This window comes from Podarcis tiliguerta, assembly GCF_965153285.1.
Source record: "Podarcis tiliguerta genome assembly, chromosome: 4".
In the NCBI taxonomy this organism is placed as follows: domain Eukaryota; kingdom Metazoa; phylum Chordata; class Lepidosauria; order Squamata; family Lacertidae; genus Podarcis; species Podarcis tiliguerta.
The window spans coordinates 43987915-44003549 of record NC_139537.1 but is presented as its reverse complement, the minus strand read 5'-3'; the positions used below and the strand labels follow the sequence as shown (position 1 = coordinate 44003549).

Genomic DNA, 15635 nt, shown 5'->3' with positions numbered 1-15635 from the left:
AAGCAGTGTCCAACCTGGTGATAACAGAATAAATAATGCAAGGAGGGAGCTGCAGATAGGAAAATAGGTGGGAAGGGAAAACCTAGCTACTTTAAATAAATTCAAATCCCCAGGGCCTGATGAGCTGCACCCAAGGGTACTGGAGGACATTGTGGATGTAATCTCAGAGCCTCTGTCTATAATCTTTGAAATTTCTTGGAGAATGGATAAGGTTGCTCCAGACTGGAGGCAGGAAAACGTTTTCCCCATATTCAAACAGGGGGGAAAGGAAGACCTAGGTAACTACTGACCAGTCAGTTTGACAATACCAGGACAGGTCCTAGAGCAGATAATCAACTGCTGGTCTGTGATTACTCAAAAACAAGCCATGCTAGAGGAATCTCATTTCTGTTTTAAATAGAGTTACAAGGATGGTGGATCAGAGGAATGCTGTGGACATAGTGTATCTTGATTTCAGTAAGGCTTTTGACATGGCCATCTTAAGCATATCCGGCACCGTGGTGCAAAGATCCCTCCGGCGCCCCCCCCCCGGCCACTCCAAAAGAAGGGAGGGGGCTGTGGAAAATGTCCTCCTTCTCCCACCGCCCCTATCCCCGGCATGGTGGCAGCGATCAAGCAGGAAAACATGCTGGTGGACTGGCTCTCTGGCGTTGGGGCACCTGAGAAGGCAGCCCGGGAAGGCTGCACGCCACCTTTTGCCAGGAAGCAGCAGGACGACAACAACTGGGAGCAGGGCCGTCTTTAGCAGATGCAGAGGCTTGGGAGGGAAGCGCCCGCCCGCCAGCCATATAGTTGGTGGGGCGCAGCTGGTGGGTGTGCAGGGAAAGGGGAGGCTGCTGGCAAAGCCACGCAGCTCCCCCACTCCCTAGGGCGCCCCTGAGAGGCTGGTGCCCTGGCACAATGAACCACTAAGACCAGTGGGAAAGATGGCTCTGGCTTTTGACAAAATCAACCATGGTATTATTGTGAAAACATTGGCAAAATGTGGGCTTAATGAGGTAACTGTTTGGTGGATATGTAGCTGGTTGACTGACCGAACCTGAAGAGTGCTCCCTAATGGTTCCTTGTTATGCTGGAAAAAAGTGGGGTGCTGCAGAGTTCTGTCTTGAAACCATTGTTGTTCAATGTTTGGATGGCGACTTGGATGAAGGAATTGAGGGGATGCTCTTCAGATTTGCACATTCTATTATTCTATGTACTTGAGTCCAAAATACACAAGGATGGTGTCACTATTGCTGGAGTGTATTTGTTGATTTCCTCTTCCAAATATTTGTGAGCTGCAGAGGGAAAGTACTGGCAACCAACTGTGAGCATTTTGAACAAAAACTGGCAAATGAATATGCTATTCACATCTGACAGTATCTTGTACTCAAGTAGAAAATGTAGCATATAAGGCAGCACATAGGCCTGGTGCCTTTATTAGCAATGCATTGTAGTTACTCCCATTTCAACTCTTTACTTTGTACGTAAGTAAAAAAAAAGTAGGTCCCAAATGCAAATTATTTCATTGGAAGGACAAGGCTGTGTTCAAAATTGTGTGAGTGTAAAACAAAGCAGGACAAAAAGACATGTTTACTACACATGCTCTAGCACTAACACCTCTCTCTGCCAGTGTTTGTAGCAAAACACTTGAGATTTTTGAAAGCCTATTTTCTCCTTGGTGCTTTGTTTCTCATTTCTGGCTTTGCATAATTATATAAAAATGAATTCTTTGCTTTGTTTTTTTAAAGGAGATCTGAACAGCAACTCTAATCAAGAACAAAGCATTTAAACCTAGACACATATAGACCTCCCACCTCCTCACCAAAACCTAGCTGGTGCTTTCCCAGCTTTGGAAAGGAGGATGGAGTGTTCTAGGACCCTGCCAGAGCCCCAGACACAGCCTCAGCAGAAGTTTTCAAAGAATCACAAAATATGCAGCAAAGTCAAGCGGGGTATATAGGCTGTTAGAGCTTTTAAACATCCTGTCTTGAGCCGCTTCCCCTTTCTGAAATGAACATAGTTTGATAAGTTTACATGGCTTTTATTTACAAACTTCCAGAGGTCAGATTCATGCGCTCTATATGGAGCTACCTTTGAAGGTGAATTGGAGTTTACAAATAATCCAGAGTGCAGCAGCTAGACTGGTGACTGGGAGCAGTGGCTGGGACCATATAACACCAGTCTTGAAAGACCTACATTGGCTCCCAGTATCATCATCATCATTTTTTAATTTGTATACTGCCTTTATATCTTGCAATACTCAAGGCAGTTTACACGCTGAAGAAACAAAAAATGTACATCTTATAACAATCTAATGCAATACAAAAATGTGATAATAAAACATAACTTTAAAATAGGCAACCTACATCAAAAAAGGCACAGCTTCCTTATGAGGACTCCTAGGGCCGGAGGGTGGGGCAAGGCAGGTGGAAGGAGGCCTTGCCTGATGGAGTCTCTCCCCTCACAGTTCTTCCTCCAGGCACAGCCCCCTTATGAGGAGACCCAGGGCCGGAGGGTGGGGCAAGGCAGGTGGAAGGAGGCCTTGCCTGATGGAGTCTCTCCCCTCACAGTTCTTCCTGCAGGCACAGCCCCCTTATGAGGACTCCTAGGGCCGGAGGGTGGGGCAAGGCAGGTGGAAGGAGGCCTTGCCTGATGGAGTCTCTCCCCTCACAGTTCTTCCTCCAGGCACAGCCCCCTTATGAGGAGACCCAGGGCCGGAGGGTGGGGCAAGGCAGGTGGAAGGAGGCCTTGCCTGATGGAGTCTCTCCCCTCACAGTTCTTCCTGCAGGCACAGCCCCCTTATGAGGAGACCCAGGGCCGGAGGGTGGGGCAAGGCAGGTGGAAGGAGGCCTTGCCTGATGGAGTCTCTCCCCTCACAGTTCTTCCTCCAGGCACAGCCCCCTTATGAGGAGACCCAGGGCCGGAGGGTGGGGCAAGGCAGGTGGAAGGAGGCCTTGCCTGATGGAGTCTCTCCCCTCACAGTTCTTCCTGCAGGCACAGCCCCCTTATGAGGAGACCCAAGGCCGGAGGGTGGGGCAAGGCAGGTGGAAGGAGGCCTTGCCTGATGGAGTCTCTCCCCTCACAGCTCAGGCGGCGGAGGCACCAGTGGCAGAGGCACATGTGGTAGAGATTCAGGCAGCAGAGGCCCCAGCGCCAGCGGCGCAGGTGGTAGAGGCTCAGGCGGCGGAGGCACCAGCGGCAGAGACGCAGGTGGTAGAGATTCAGGCGGCAGAGGCACCAGCGGCAGCAGCAGAGGCGCAGGTGGTAGAGGCTTACGTTGCGGAGGCACCAGCGGCAGAGGTGCAGGTGGTAGAGGCTCAGGCAGCGGAGGCACCAGCATCAGTGGCAGAGGCTCAGGCGGCGGAGGCACCAACAGCAGCAGCAGAGGCGCAGGGGGTAGAGGCTTACGCGGCGGAGGCGCAGGTGGTAGAGGCTCAGGCGGCGGAGGCACCAGCAACAGCGTCAGAGGCTCAGGCGGCAGAGGCACCAGTGGCAGCAGCAGAGGTGCAGATGGTAGAGGCTCATCATCATCACCATCATCATTTTTAATTTGTATACCACCTTTCTATCTTACAATACTCAAGGCGGTTTACACACTGATGGAGTCTCTCCCCTCACAGTTCTTCCTCCAGGCACAGCTTCCTTATGAGGAGACCCAGGACCGGAGGGTGGGGCAAGGCAGGTGGACGGCCTTGCCTGATGGAGTCTCTCCCCTGAGGGACAATTCAAAGTGTCAGTGCTGACCTTTAAAGCCTTAAATAGCACCGGCCCTGTATATCTGAAGGAGTGTCTCTACCCCAATCATTGTCCAGACACTGAGATCCAGAACTGAGGGCCTTCTTGTGGTTCCCTCATTGACAGAAGTGAAGCTACAGGGAACCAGGCAGAGAGCCTTCTTGGTAGTGGCGCCCACCCTGTGGAACGCCCTCCCATCAGATGTCAAGGAGATTATATAACCTTTAGAAGACATCTTAAGGCAGTCCTGTATAGTGAAGCTTAATAAGATTTAATGTTTTATTATGTTTTTATATATGTTGAAAGTTGCCCAGAGTGACTGGGGCAACCTAGTCAGATGTGCGGAATATTATTATTATTATTATTATTATTATTATTATTCACACAAATACAAAACCAAAAAAGTAATGAAAGGAGGAGTTCCTGCTGTTTCTAACTCAGTTCTCATTGAGTAAACCCACTAATGCAAATTCCAAAGCAAATTCTCCATGTTGCACGCTGGAAAGGTTAGTGGCTTGTGGGTGACAGTGTCTTGTGACAATTCTATTGTGTATTTTACGCTCAATAGTGCAGGCCATGTACCTGGTGACTACAACAACCCTAGTGCTAGATCCTATTGCAGGTTGGGGGTCAAGCTGACAGAATACGAGAACCATGCAATGTTATCCCAACATTGTAGTTTTGGCTGAGAAAATAGCGTACAACACCTCTGCAGTGATTTTATTGTTACTCTCCCTACTGCTGGTTGAAAGGCTATTTTAAGAGAGACTAGCCTACAGCAAGCCCTGTCCTGTAGTTCTTTTAGTATTTCTGTTAATATTGCAGGGCTGATGTGAGGCTGAAGATGATTTGGAATCCCCAGCAGACATTCCCCACACTTCTCCAGTTTCAGCAAAATTGGGCCATGAGATCTTCTCCCAGATTGAATCAAACACTCAGTAGTATGCAAAAGCCTCATATTTGACTGACTTTCATGCTGACTGGTTTCACTTTTAGATGTTCACAAATGAAAAAAGAAAATGCACATTATGTAAAATCAATGTTAGAGCATAAACTTCTGTGTTTGACGCTCTGGTATTTTTTAGTTCAACCTTCTCAGCAGAGTCAAATTAAGGGGAGAACGACTGGTTCAGCTGCACTGAGTGCAGAGCCTGGGGGGCTGCAGGGGGCGACACAACTACCGTATGTTCTAGAATGGAAGGCAAGATGTGTGTGCAGGGGAAGGTGGAGGGTTGGCATCACACAGGGCACTGCTGAAATTTGAGACCCCAAGGTCCACCACTGCTCTCAACCACAGGATCAGGAATTTCAGCATTGTAGGATAGTGGTGGAGAATCTGTTTTTTGTGTGCAAAAGGTCCCCAATTGAATCCCCAGCATCTCCAGGAAATATTGGCAATGGTAAGGCTGCCTAAAACCCAAGACAGGTGTTTTCACTCAGTGTCAACAATACTGTGCTATTTAGAACAATCGTCTGACTTGGTATAAGGCAGGTTCCTATGTTCCTAACATGATCAGCATCATCACTACAGAGTCACAATGGTTCTTTATTAAGGAAAACAGTATGCCCAACAATAAAGAAATGAAAAGCATTATGGTCATATAAGAGACAAATTCTATTAATTTTCTGGAACCTAGCAATGCAAATAAGCTGCAGTTCTACCACACCAATACCAAAACCAATTACACATTTCTGTCATAGTTCTTGATAAGGAATTGGTTGCTTCAGGGCAGTGGTGGCCAGACTTGGCCCACCAGCTGTTTTTGGACTACAACTCCCATCATCCTTAGCTAACAGGACCAGTGGTCAGGAATGATGGGAATTGTAGTCCCAAAACAGCTGGAGAGCAAAGTTTTGGCCACCACTGCTTTAGGGTGTGATCCTTAGCACACCTGCACAGAAAAAAAGACCTATTGTAATCAGTGAGACATAGTAAACATGGTTAGGTTTGGGCTGTATGTTTGCTTCTGTTGTGTTTGATTCATGAACGCACAATTATTATAACAGTTCCAAAGAACTTCCTAACTTAATAATTCTTAAATAATTGACGACTGGCTTGCCCAAGGACAGATATTGACTCAGCCATCAAAGTCTGTTTCCCAACTCATTGCCTGTAGCTGAGTTCATTATGCAAGATGAATCTGAAAATCTGTTTTACAGCTCCTAATCCCAGTTCATACAAAACCCCAATTGACTCTAAAGCCAGCAGCAAGAGCTTCACTTGAGTATATAAATATACATACACATCAGATAATATTTGTTAGTATGGAACTTCTGTATCAAGTGTAGGCTGCCAGCTATTTACAGCTTTTGAACTTACAGAAAATAAAGATGAATTGCCTTGAAATAATAAATGTACCGTACTTGTAATATAAGAATGTGCTCCCTTTGCATTCATAATACCGTGTTGTTAACATCTTTGTATTTAGTAACAATCTGGTGCATTTTAAGGTTTAACTTGCAAAAGGATGTACAGTTCCCTTGATAAATGTTCTAATCTGGTTTTATGAGTGGTGTGATGATTTCCAGTATGTCATCACATGATTCAGTTTTTATGATAGCACCAAGTAATCAAAAATGTACTTTTGACACTAATCCAGCAAAAACCAGAAGCCTCTGGGAAGCTCATAAGTAAAATGGGGTTTAGATGGCATCCCTTTATCTCATTAGGAGTGTTCACACATTTAATGAAGAAGTGTAGAATCTTTGTGCACTTGGGCAGTCAACTAGTTGAGCACCACACTTGTACTTGTCTGATGAGTAGCTGAAACCAGGTACAGATGATTTGCATCCAGGTAAAACATAATGTGAAAATACCCCTAGTAATTTGCTCTTAGGATATTCAGAAATATACTTTCTTTGTATAGTGAGACAAGGAAACTGTGCCCCTCATTCTAATTTCTACCTAAGTAGACCCATGGCCTGATTCAAAAAGCCCTCTGCAAAGCAATTAATTCAGGCCTCTGGTAAAAGTGACCTGTCTCTTCCCAGCAACCCACCAGGTCAGTGATGGCCAAACTTGGCCCTCCAGCTGTTTTGGGACTACAATCCCCATCATCCCTGACCACTGGTCCTGTTAGATATAAATGATAGTAGCTATAGTCCCAAAACAGCTGGAGGGCCAAGTTTGGCCATCACTGCACTAGGTGGAAGAAAAAGCAGAGCAGAGAGAAAAGAAAGGGAGAGAAAGCAGTGGATATGTTTTGCTCTGGTCCTGCCTCCCACTAGCTTCAATGCCCAACTCCATGGCTGGCATGAGGTCATGGCCTTGTTGAGGACCCTGATGGAGATGGCAAGGGGGAGGAAAAGGCCATGAATCAGAGCCCTCCTGCCTCCTCTGGAAGTCTCTGCCAGATGGTGGGGGTTGTAGCAGTGGTTGTAGCATGAGTTCCAGAAGTTAATTATGCCTTGTTTAAAGAAATTCATTGTTTTTGCTGTTAAGTTCTAAAACTACAGCTAATAGGTTGGGTGGTCCCCATTTCTAGTACAAAGACAGGTAGAGAAGTCTAGTTAATTTAGCTCATGAGTCAAAATCCCTTGTGCTTGATCTGGACACTGTAGTTAGTGCAGAATGCTGCAACACGGTTACTGCTGACAGGAGTTAAATTCTGTCAGCATATAAATTTCTGCTCAGAGATCAGAAATTTTTGCTAGCAGGCCAAGTTTGAGGTGGTCCTATTAGTACATAAAGCCCCTAACAACTTGGGACCAATTTCCTTTCCTTGCCTCATATATGTCCTCTTGACCTCTTCAATCTATGGAAATGGCACTCTTACAGGGGACACACAAAGCTTGCTCCACATTTGTAAGAAATTGGGTTTTTGTGTGCTTGTGTGGCAGCACTTACACTCTGTAAGCCCATGCTTGTTAACCTCTGGCAGGCACCCTTACTGTACAGGCAACTCCCCATTTACATGGAGGTTGTGTTCCAAGGAACGTACATGTCAGCAGGAGGTATGGAACCCTCCCCACCCCATTCCGCTCCTGCACCATCCCCTTTGGGTGTCAAAAACTAAGGGTGGGTGCTGAACGTGTGCAAATGGGAAGTTGCCTGTATTTGGTTTGGCACCTGCTTGAAATATTTTTGTTTATATAGGCCTAAACAGACATGTAGAATCTTGACATATGTTTTGTTTCTTTTTAACAATTATTCTTTTTAAATCGTTTTTTTTATATTTTTAAATACTTGGTTTTAATGCTAATTTTAATGTATTATTTTATATTTTTGTAAACCACTTAGAAGTTGTTGCTTTTTTTCTTACAATCAGACAGATTATAAAACTTGTTAGTTAAATAAATAAATAGACAGACAGACAGACATGTGTGATATTTGGGCTTCTGGGAAATACTGTACCATGACCAAGCACCTTTTTGCTTATTTCATTTTATAGTTTACCTTTTTATTAAATTTAACAAAAGTCCACTGGTGTAAGAGGAATAAACTACAAAGACTTACCATGTGTGAAAACCTGTACATTCAGAAAACAATCAAATGTAAATGATCCCTACCAGAAATTTAACTTCCAAGAGAAAAATGTTTTTGCTGTATTAGCTTAAGATATATGATCTTAGAGTTCAATGTGTGACGTATTTTTTTAATTAAATTATATTAATAATGGCCACCTCGGTTACACATGACTCTATAAAAGGTGTTCGATAAGAGTCTGGTATTGCTTTGTTAATTAATTTCCTGTGATAAAGCTTACAAATGGTGGCATTTTTCCATGGCATGTTGAACCTACATAATAGGCCATCATTCTAGCAAGACTGTGCAACTATTAACAACAAGGCTTGCTATGCTCACTGGGTTTCTGCTATTAAGATTTTTAATTTAACTATAAATAATATTGACAACACATATTGAGGAGGATCGAATTAAAATTCTACCCCAAAATAATAACCGTGGGCCGATTAAGAAATGGCATCCAGTTCAATCATTAAACCGGAATTGAATTTTAGAGGATATGGCTCCATGATTAGAAATACCTGAACTGGTTTTAATTGCTTTTTTAAGACTGTTGGAAAACTGTCCCCTCAGAATAAGTAGAACAGAAAATGATGCTAGGAATTCTCTGTGTTCCAAATCACTTATTCGCTGGCACAGCAAGTCTTTAGATTGGTCCATAAAAACTTCAATCTTCAAACCAGTATTTCTGGCGAGGAAGTGGTTTGCGGTTTTAATCTCACAGGTGTTCAGTGAAACTTCTGGCTGACTTTTTATTTGTGTGCCCTTGGATGTACATCTAGCTGCAGAATGCTGAACATGTCAGTGAATCTTAATATTCTCCTTAATGGGACATAAAAGCAGAAATAGTAAGTAAGGTTGTTTCTTGATCATTCAGAACAGACTCAGAGAGTCTCTAGCTGTTTAAGCTTAGCCAGCCAAAAAAATTTATACGTGCAGAAAGTTATGTGTGTTCTTCAGTCTAAAGTGCCATACAGAGCTGCCTTCTCTTTCTGTCTTGAAAGGAGATTTGGTGGGGCGTGAGAGACCAGGCAGGCAGAAAGAAATGGCTAGGACAAGGGGGAACTGGCTTTATGACATATCCCAATATTTGAGGGGAAGTGTCAATGTCCACTCAACTCACTGGTTGAGTGAACAGACTGCAGATGACCTATTCCTATTTTGGTTTCAATAGTAAGAGCCAGTGCTTTTTTTTTTCTAAAAAAAATGTTTAGGGGTACTCTCATTTTCCTACTGATATTGAAATACTGCCCCTCAATGAGGCCAAACTCAGACTCACTAAATGTTTAGGGGTATGCGTACCCCTGTGCACCCCCAGAAAAAAAACAATGGTAAGAGCAACTATGTTTATGATTGCAGCAATTTTTGCTGGCATATAACTCACATTCTAACTGACTTCTGCAGAATTATATGAGGTTCTCCCACCCAAGGATGAGATCTGTTGCACAAGCTTGTGCTGCAGCGCAGCTGGCTGAAATGGATAACATCTGAACAATGCAAATACCTTATTTTGTTTTGCTTAATTTGCGTCCTTTTCATGAGGTCTGGGCACCTCCCATAAGATAGAAAAATAGATCCATAGAATTCTAGTAGGCACTCGTTCAATTTACATTTGGATTCATCAAATGCTAGATTAGAAGGTTTCCAGCAGGCAAATATCATGTAAGAGCATCAACTGCCAGAGCTTTGCCAAAAGCAGTAAAATGTCATCACTACAGTCAAGAACACCAGAATTGTGCTGAAATAGCCTTCAAATTGTTGTTGTTTTCAACATTTCAGCAGCTGCATACTTTCCAAGCATTAGTATCATCTGTTTATGTTAGAGCTGAATTGAATGTTCCACTGTGAATGTTTTATGGGAACTCTGAGGAGTCTTTGGAGGGCAAAAGGAGAAAACATTTTGCTGAGCCACCCCCTTCCCAAAGCCTAGCTGGCAGCTTTGGGAAGGAGATGGGAGGGCTCTAGAACCCAGCTAGAGCCCCTTGTACCTCCTTCCCAAAGCCCAGGATCTCACTGCCTTTCGGAAGTCAGCACAAGGGCTGGAGACGTGTCAAATTCTGGCCTTGCACAGGGTATAAAATTACCAAGGTCTGCCCCTACAGAGGGCAATATTTTGTTTTGGCCTTTTTATCATAAAAGCAGCAGCATCAATAGAAACGTTTGCTTATTTTTTGTTTTTGTAAAACTTTTTTGCTACTGTGGTGGTAGTGGTGTTCTGCTGCAAAAATTACACGGTGGCCAAGGAGACTGCTTTGATCCCTCCTCCTCCTGCCCTGCCAAATTTACCAAGAAGACCCTATACTTGCACTAATGACATTCCCTGTCGCAAAATGTGCCCAGAACAATGGGAGTTTTGAACACTGAGTTTTATTTATCATACCTATCTGTACACATCAGGTGAGGAAGGATGGAACACTGGAATAACAATGTCAGCTTTTGACACCACTGAAACTAGTCACTAAAAGCATAATAATAAAAACATTCATGCCTCAGAAAGACTAGATAAAAACACATCAGTCTTCAGTATGTTTACAGTTCCACCTGCCTTTTCTTCAAATATATAATTTTAGATGAATGGTGTATGATATACCCAGCTCCACACACTTCAAACAAACAAAAGAGCTCTGAAATCAATGGACAAAGTGATGGAGTATTATTCTCTAGGGTAATCGTTACTTTTAAAAGGGTTTATTGCTTTTATGGTTTTTCTGTCCCTTCGCCAAGTAACTGGGTGGATTAGTTTCCTACCCAGTTTGCAATCTGTCACACTGAAACTTGTTATATTTTCCCCTTATTGTTCCAGGTCCTGTGGTATTAATCCACTGTCATTAAGCTTAATGTCATTAAGCTTTAACATTATCAATATCCCCACATTTTTTTATAATTGGAAATGTAACCTATCATTTCTGTATAGCACATAATGGATCACAGCACATAACAGGTAAACCACCAAATGGAACCTCTAAGCTAATGTGCTGTTTCAGGTACATGGATATATTATTTTTCTCCGGATGGTCTGGATGCATACCTGTTTAGGCTCTGAGTATGAGAGAGCTGAGCACTCATACTTCCTAAAAAAATAAGAAAGAAGTTTGTGGAAGGCAACATCTAATATACTTTTGCCTGGAACTTTTTTTCAGTTTTTTTAATACAGTACCGTATATCTGAAATTTTAGTTATTTCCTGTGGACTCTTACAAATCATATTGTTTCACAAAGAATGCAGCATTACTCTGGCCCATATAACAGAGTAACAAAGATGCTTTCCTTTTCAGGTCAATTATATTGATCGCATGACATTTCCAAAAGTAACTCCTCAATTATAATAAGTAAGACTCTCTGCCTGCTGTCTAAAATTTAGGAAAGGCATGCAGCAAGGCAAGTCTCCTGGATTTATGTCATTGTTAATTCATTTTTTAAAATCTAAAACGACCAGGAATCTATATTGCATTTCACTTTGCATTAACTTTTCCACTGATGTGCTGTTTCATTTTTTTCAAATTGATTTTTCTCTAAAAATAACTGTTGATCTGAAGTTTCTTTCAGTTGAGAACAGAGTGACCACTTTGAATTTATTTCTATAATCCCCATTCATTTTCAACTTTATTTTTATGTTTTATAATGCCCTTCAGTGAGACTACCTATTGATATGTTTTTTCTACTTCCATTTACTAAATTGTGGAGCATATCAGTACTTATTAAAGTACTAAAAGTTTTCACAGGGGGCGGAACAATATGATGCACCAGGTGAAAACATTCCTCTTCTCCCAGGCCTTAGGCTAAGTTAACAATCTGTGTGTGTGTGTGTGTGTTGAGGGTGTTATTATTTTGCTTGTTGTTATGTTATGCATTAAAAGGGACGCGGGTGGCGCTGTGAGTTAAACCACAGAGCCTAGGACTTGCCAATCAGAAGGTCGGCGGTTCGAATCCCCACAATGGGGTGAGCTCCTGTTGCTCGGTTCCAGCTCCTGCCAACCTAACAGTTCCAAAGCACGTCAATGTGCAAGTAGATAAATAGGTACTACTCCGGCGGGAAGGTAAACAGCGTTTCCGTGCGTTGCTCTGGTTCGCCAGAAGCAGCTTAGTCATGCTGGCCACATGACCCGGAAGCTGTACGCCAGCTCCCTCAGCCAGTAAAGCGAGATGAGCGCCGCAAGCCCAGAGTTGGTCACGACTGGACCTAACGGTCAGGGGTCCCTTTACCTTTACTTATGCTATGCATTTCTTATGTTTTTATACTGTAAACTGCCCTGTGATCCTTGGATGATGGGCAGTATATAAATTTCATATATACATATAAGCATACTGAGGCAGACCATGTAGGCCAGTAGCATGTTACTGTGACTACTGTATCTTTCCAGGCTTCCAGACATAGGCTTTTCCTAGTCCTCCTCTCTGAGATCCTTTTGACTAGTGATGGCATAGAAAACCTACTATCTTCTTCATGGAACCTAAGATTTCCATGGGGCCTTTCGGCACTAACTTTTTATAATGGCATTGTTGCTGGGGGCTTTAACTTTTGTGGCATGCTACCACATGACGTAGTTATTTATTCAGCTGCTATTCATCTAACTTACCAATCCTTTCAAATGGATGTGCTTCCAAAAATCCCCTTTATTTTAGGCACACTGAGGAAAGAGGAAATGGTATTTGTGATGACTCAAAAATTGCTGAATGGTGGGGGGACTTGGTGCATTACAGAGCTCAACAATTGCTGCATGAAACAGCCTTCCAAGCCTTTTCCTCTACAACACTGAAGGTCAAGTATGGCAGTAGATGAGATATCAGAGAGAGAAAGAAATGTCACTCATTACCACTATCCATCTTTTACTTGCATTATTAATTTTGTGCTCAATTATTTCACCATTAAATAATTGCCTAACTTGGCCTTGTATGGTGAGGTTCAGTTTACTTTATTTAATTTTCAGCAGGGGATACAAATCTGAGAAGAGCTGGGACCATCAAACTAGCCTGTGAATCTTTGCCAAAGGGATCATATTATTGCTTCTGTACAGAAAGTTTTTTAGCATTAGTAACTGGAAACTACCCTATTAGCATGAGCTACTGCAGCTGTGAAACACTGCCAGAGTCTGGTAACACGATTATGGATGGATGGGCGCTGCTATGAAATAAGCCAGTGCCTCCTTGCTATCACTTACAAAGGTATTATTTTTATGCAGGTTTCACATGTCAAGTCTGGAAAAACTCAAGTTGTCCTGTTAAAGTAAATAAAAGAAGTATATTTAATACATTCTTTTACCACTCTAAGATTATTCTTTTACATTTTCTGCTTTTCTTTCAGTTGATCGTTACTAATCCCATGTGATTTTTTTTCTTTTTTAAATGGTTCTAGGTCAAATGCATTGTAAAACAAGACAGAGCTCTCCATGGCAAAGTCTTTGTAACAGAACACTGTGATTAAAACATACTGCATTGAAGGCAAATAAAATACCTCCTGCATCTTTCCTTCACCACTACCATCACCACCCACTTTCATACTGGGCCATGGTCACTTTGCACCCCTTGCTTTTTATCATTCTGAAAACCATATAAAATACCATGCAGAGGAAAGGAGACCAAAACTATATTAAAAGTCTAAACACAATATTCAAAACTCAAGCACCTCAAGACTTTGTGGCCAGCATAACAATCTTAGAACTATCTCAGCATGTCATTATGTGCCTCAGGACCTAGGGGGCCGTCTTTCTCCTCATGAACCCACCTGGACCCTGTATTTGTCATCTGAAGCCCTTCTCTGTGTGCTTCCTTCAAGGGAGGAATGGAGGATGGCAACATAGTTGGTGGCTCCCTGGTTGTAGAATGCTTTCCTCAGGGAAATATGCCTGACACCATCATTATCAGCTTTTAGACAAACACATTTCTGGCATTTGGAATCGTATGGTATTATGTTTCCATGGTCTGTTTTGGTACTCATCTTTTAGTAGGGTGGGATATGATTAGTCATTTCTATACTATGAGACATTCTCTGTAGCAAGCAATGAATAGATTTAAATAAAAATACTAGCAATAATAGTTGGTGTCCTATTGATGGGAAACAATTAACTTCACATGTTCAAGACAGGATTCATTTTCTGAATTGCATTTTTTTGTGATTAATAAATCTAACCCAAATGTCTGATGAGCTGAGCTCCTATTTTAAAAAAATTAAACATGATAGATACTAATTTCTGTGCTTGCAAGGATAATGAATACCATGAACCCTGCGTTGAAGCAGTAGTCAAGGGAGATTTTACAGTCACTTTTCTGTCACTGACTGTGTATTATTACCATACTTCAGTTGTTCTTTCATTGCCTTAATTTTGTAATAAAAGGTTTTATATACTGGATTTGATTAGATCGTTTTGGTTTAGGATACCCCAGATATATCAAAGTATAAGTATAAGGTAAAACTGAAAATGATGATTTTGTGACTTTGAAAAGATTTGCTACATATTTCTCCAGTCTGTTGGCTATGTAGTTTTTTGTGTCTTTTCTCTTAATGTTTCACAGAAGTGGTGAGCTACTCATGCTGTAGCAGTATTATAAATGTATGAATACTTGATAAATATGAATTCTGGTTTAATTTATGAGTGGAAAGGCCAGTGTGGGACCTTGATATAAATGACACGTGAATAACCAAGGTCAAAAACCATATATATACTTTTCTGAGTAAAGCTTAAAATAATAACTCATTATTAGCCTAGTTAAAGGTCAGAATGAAAGTCAAGTGTTGAAAGAAGGAAATAAACAGTAAACTTAAGTGTTAACACAAAACTTGAAGCAATGAATAGGTCAGTGAGCATGTTCAGCATTTCATATGGCGTTAGAGTTTGTGTGCAGTTCTATGAAGTTCCATTAGTCCAGTTAAGAGCCATGTAGTGTTTGTTTAGTAAATATTAAAAAATCACATGTATCTGTATCTCTCTAATGCACTCAGAAACATGTCTATACAGCAATCAGGCCATGAGTATGTCTGGCCAATTTGATATTGAACTTTGTACTATCAACGAACCCTTTCTAAATTAACTTTTCTCTGGTAAAAATTCAGTAGTGAAAAACAAACCGTCTTTCAATAAAGTTCATAGTCTTCTCATTGAGGATCTCAGATTAGTCTACAAGGATCTGCAGTTTCCCAGAACTATTTGAAATCCACCTGTCTAGCTCAGTATTGTCCACTCTGTTGGAAGCTAACCATCTAGGATACCAGGCAGAGGTTTTCCCCAGCACTGTCAGCTATACACTTTTTTAAAAAATTAGGATCACCACAGACAGTCATGGGGACTTTTTACACACAAAGCATTTGCTGAACAACTGAGCTGTGGTTTTCCCAGGGTTTTTATTTTGAAAGCCTAACTATAAATACCCTTGAATAAATTTTTTGAGAGTAACTGAAAGAATTACAATTTTTTCCAGTTTTGTCATTGCTTTCAGAGATTGATTACTACCTGCTTACT

General features: G+C 42.0%; 1 protein-coding gene and 1 long non-coding RNA gene across 3 annotated transcripts in view; one reads left to right on the top strand and one right to left on the bottom strand.

Moving 5' to 3' along the window:
- Positions 1–15635, bottom strand: part of LOC310677010 (uncharacterized protein) — a 169169-nt gene that overhangs the window by 33414 nt on the left and 120120 nt on the right. The window contains exon 5 of one of the 2 annotated variants that reach the window (XR_014510828.1): positions 3448–3964. The exons of the other annotated variant lie outside the window; for it this stretch is intronic. The gene's annotated coding sequence lies outside the window, so the exon portion shown is untranslated. Of the gene's footprint in view, positions 1–3447; positions 3965–15635 lie in introns of those variants that run through there. 2 annotated transcript variants of the gene reach the window in all.
- LOC310677032 lies at positions 3059–3898 on the top strand. Its single transcript, XR_014510876.1, has 2 exons — positions 3059–3243; positions 3406–3898. It is a non-coding gene; the product is annotated as an uncharacterized lncRNA (long non-coding RNA).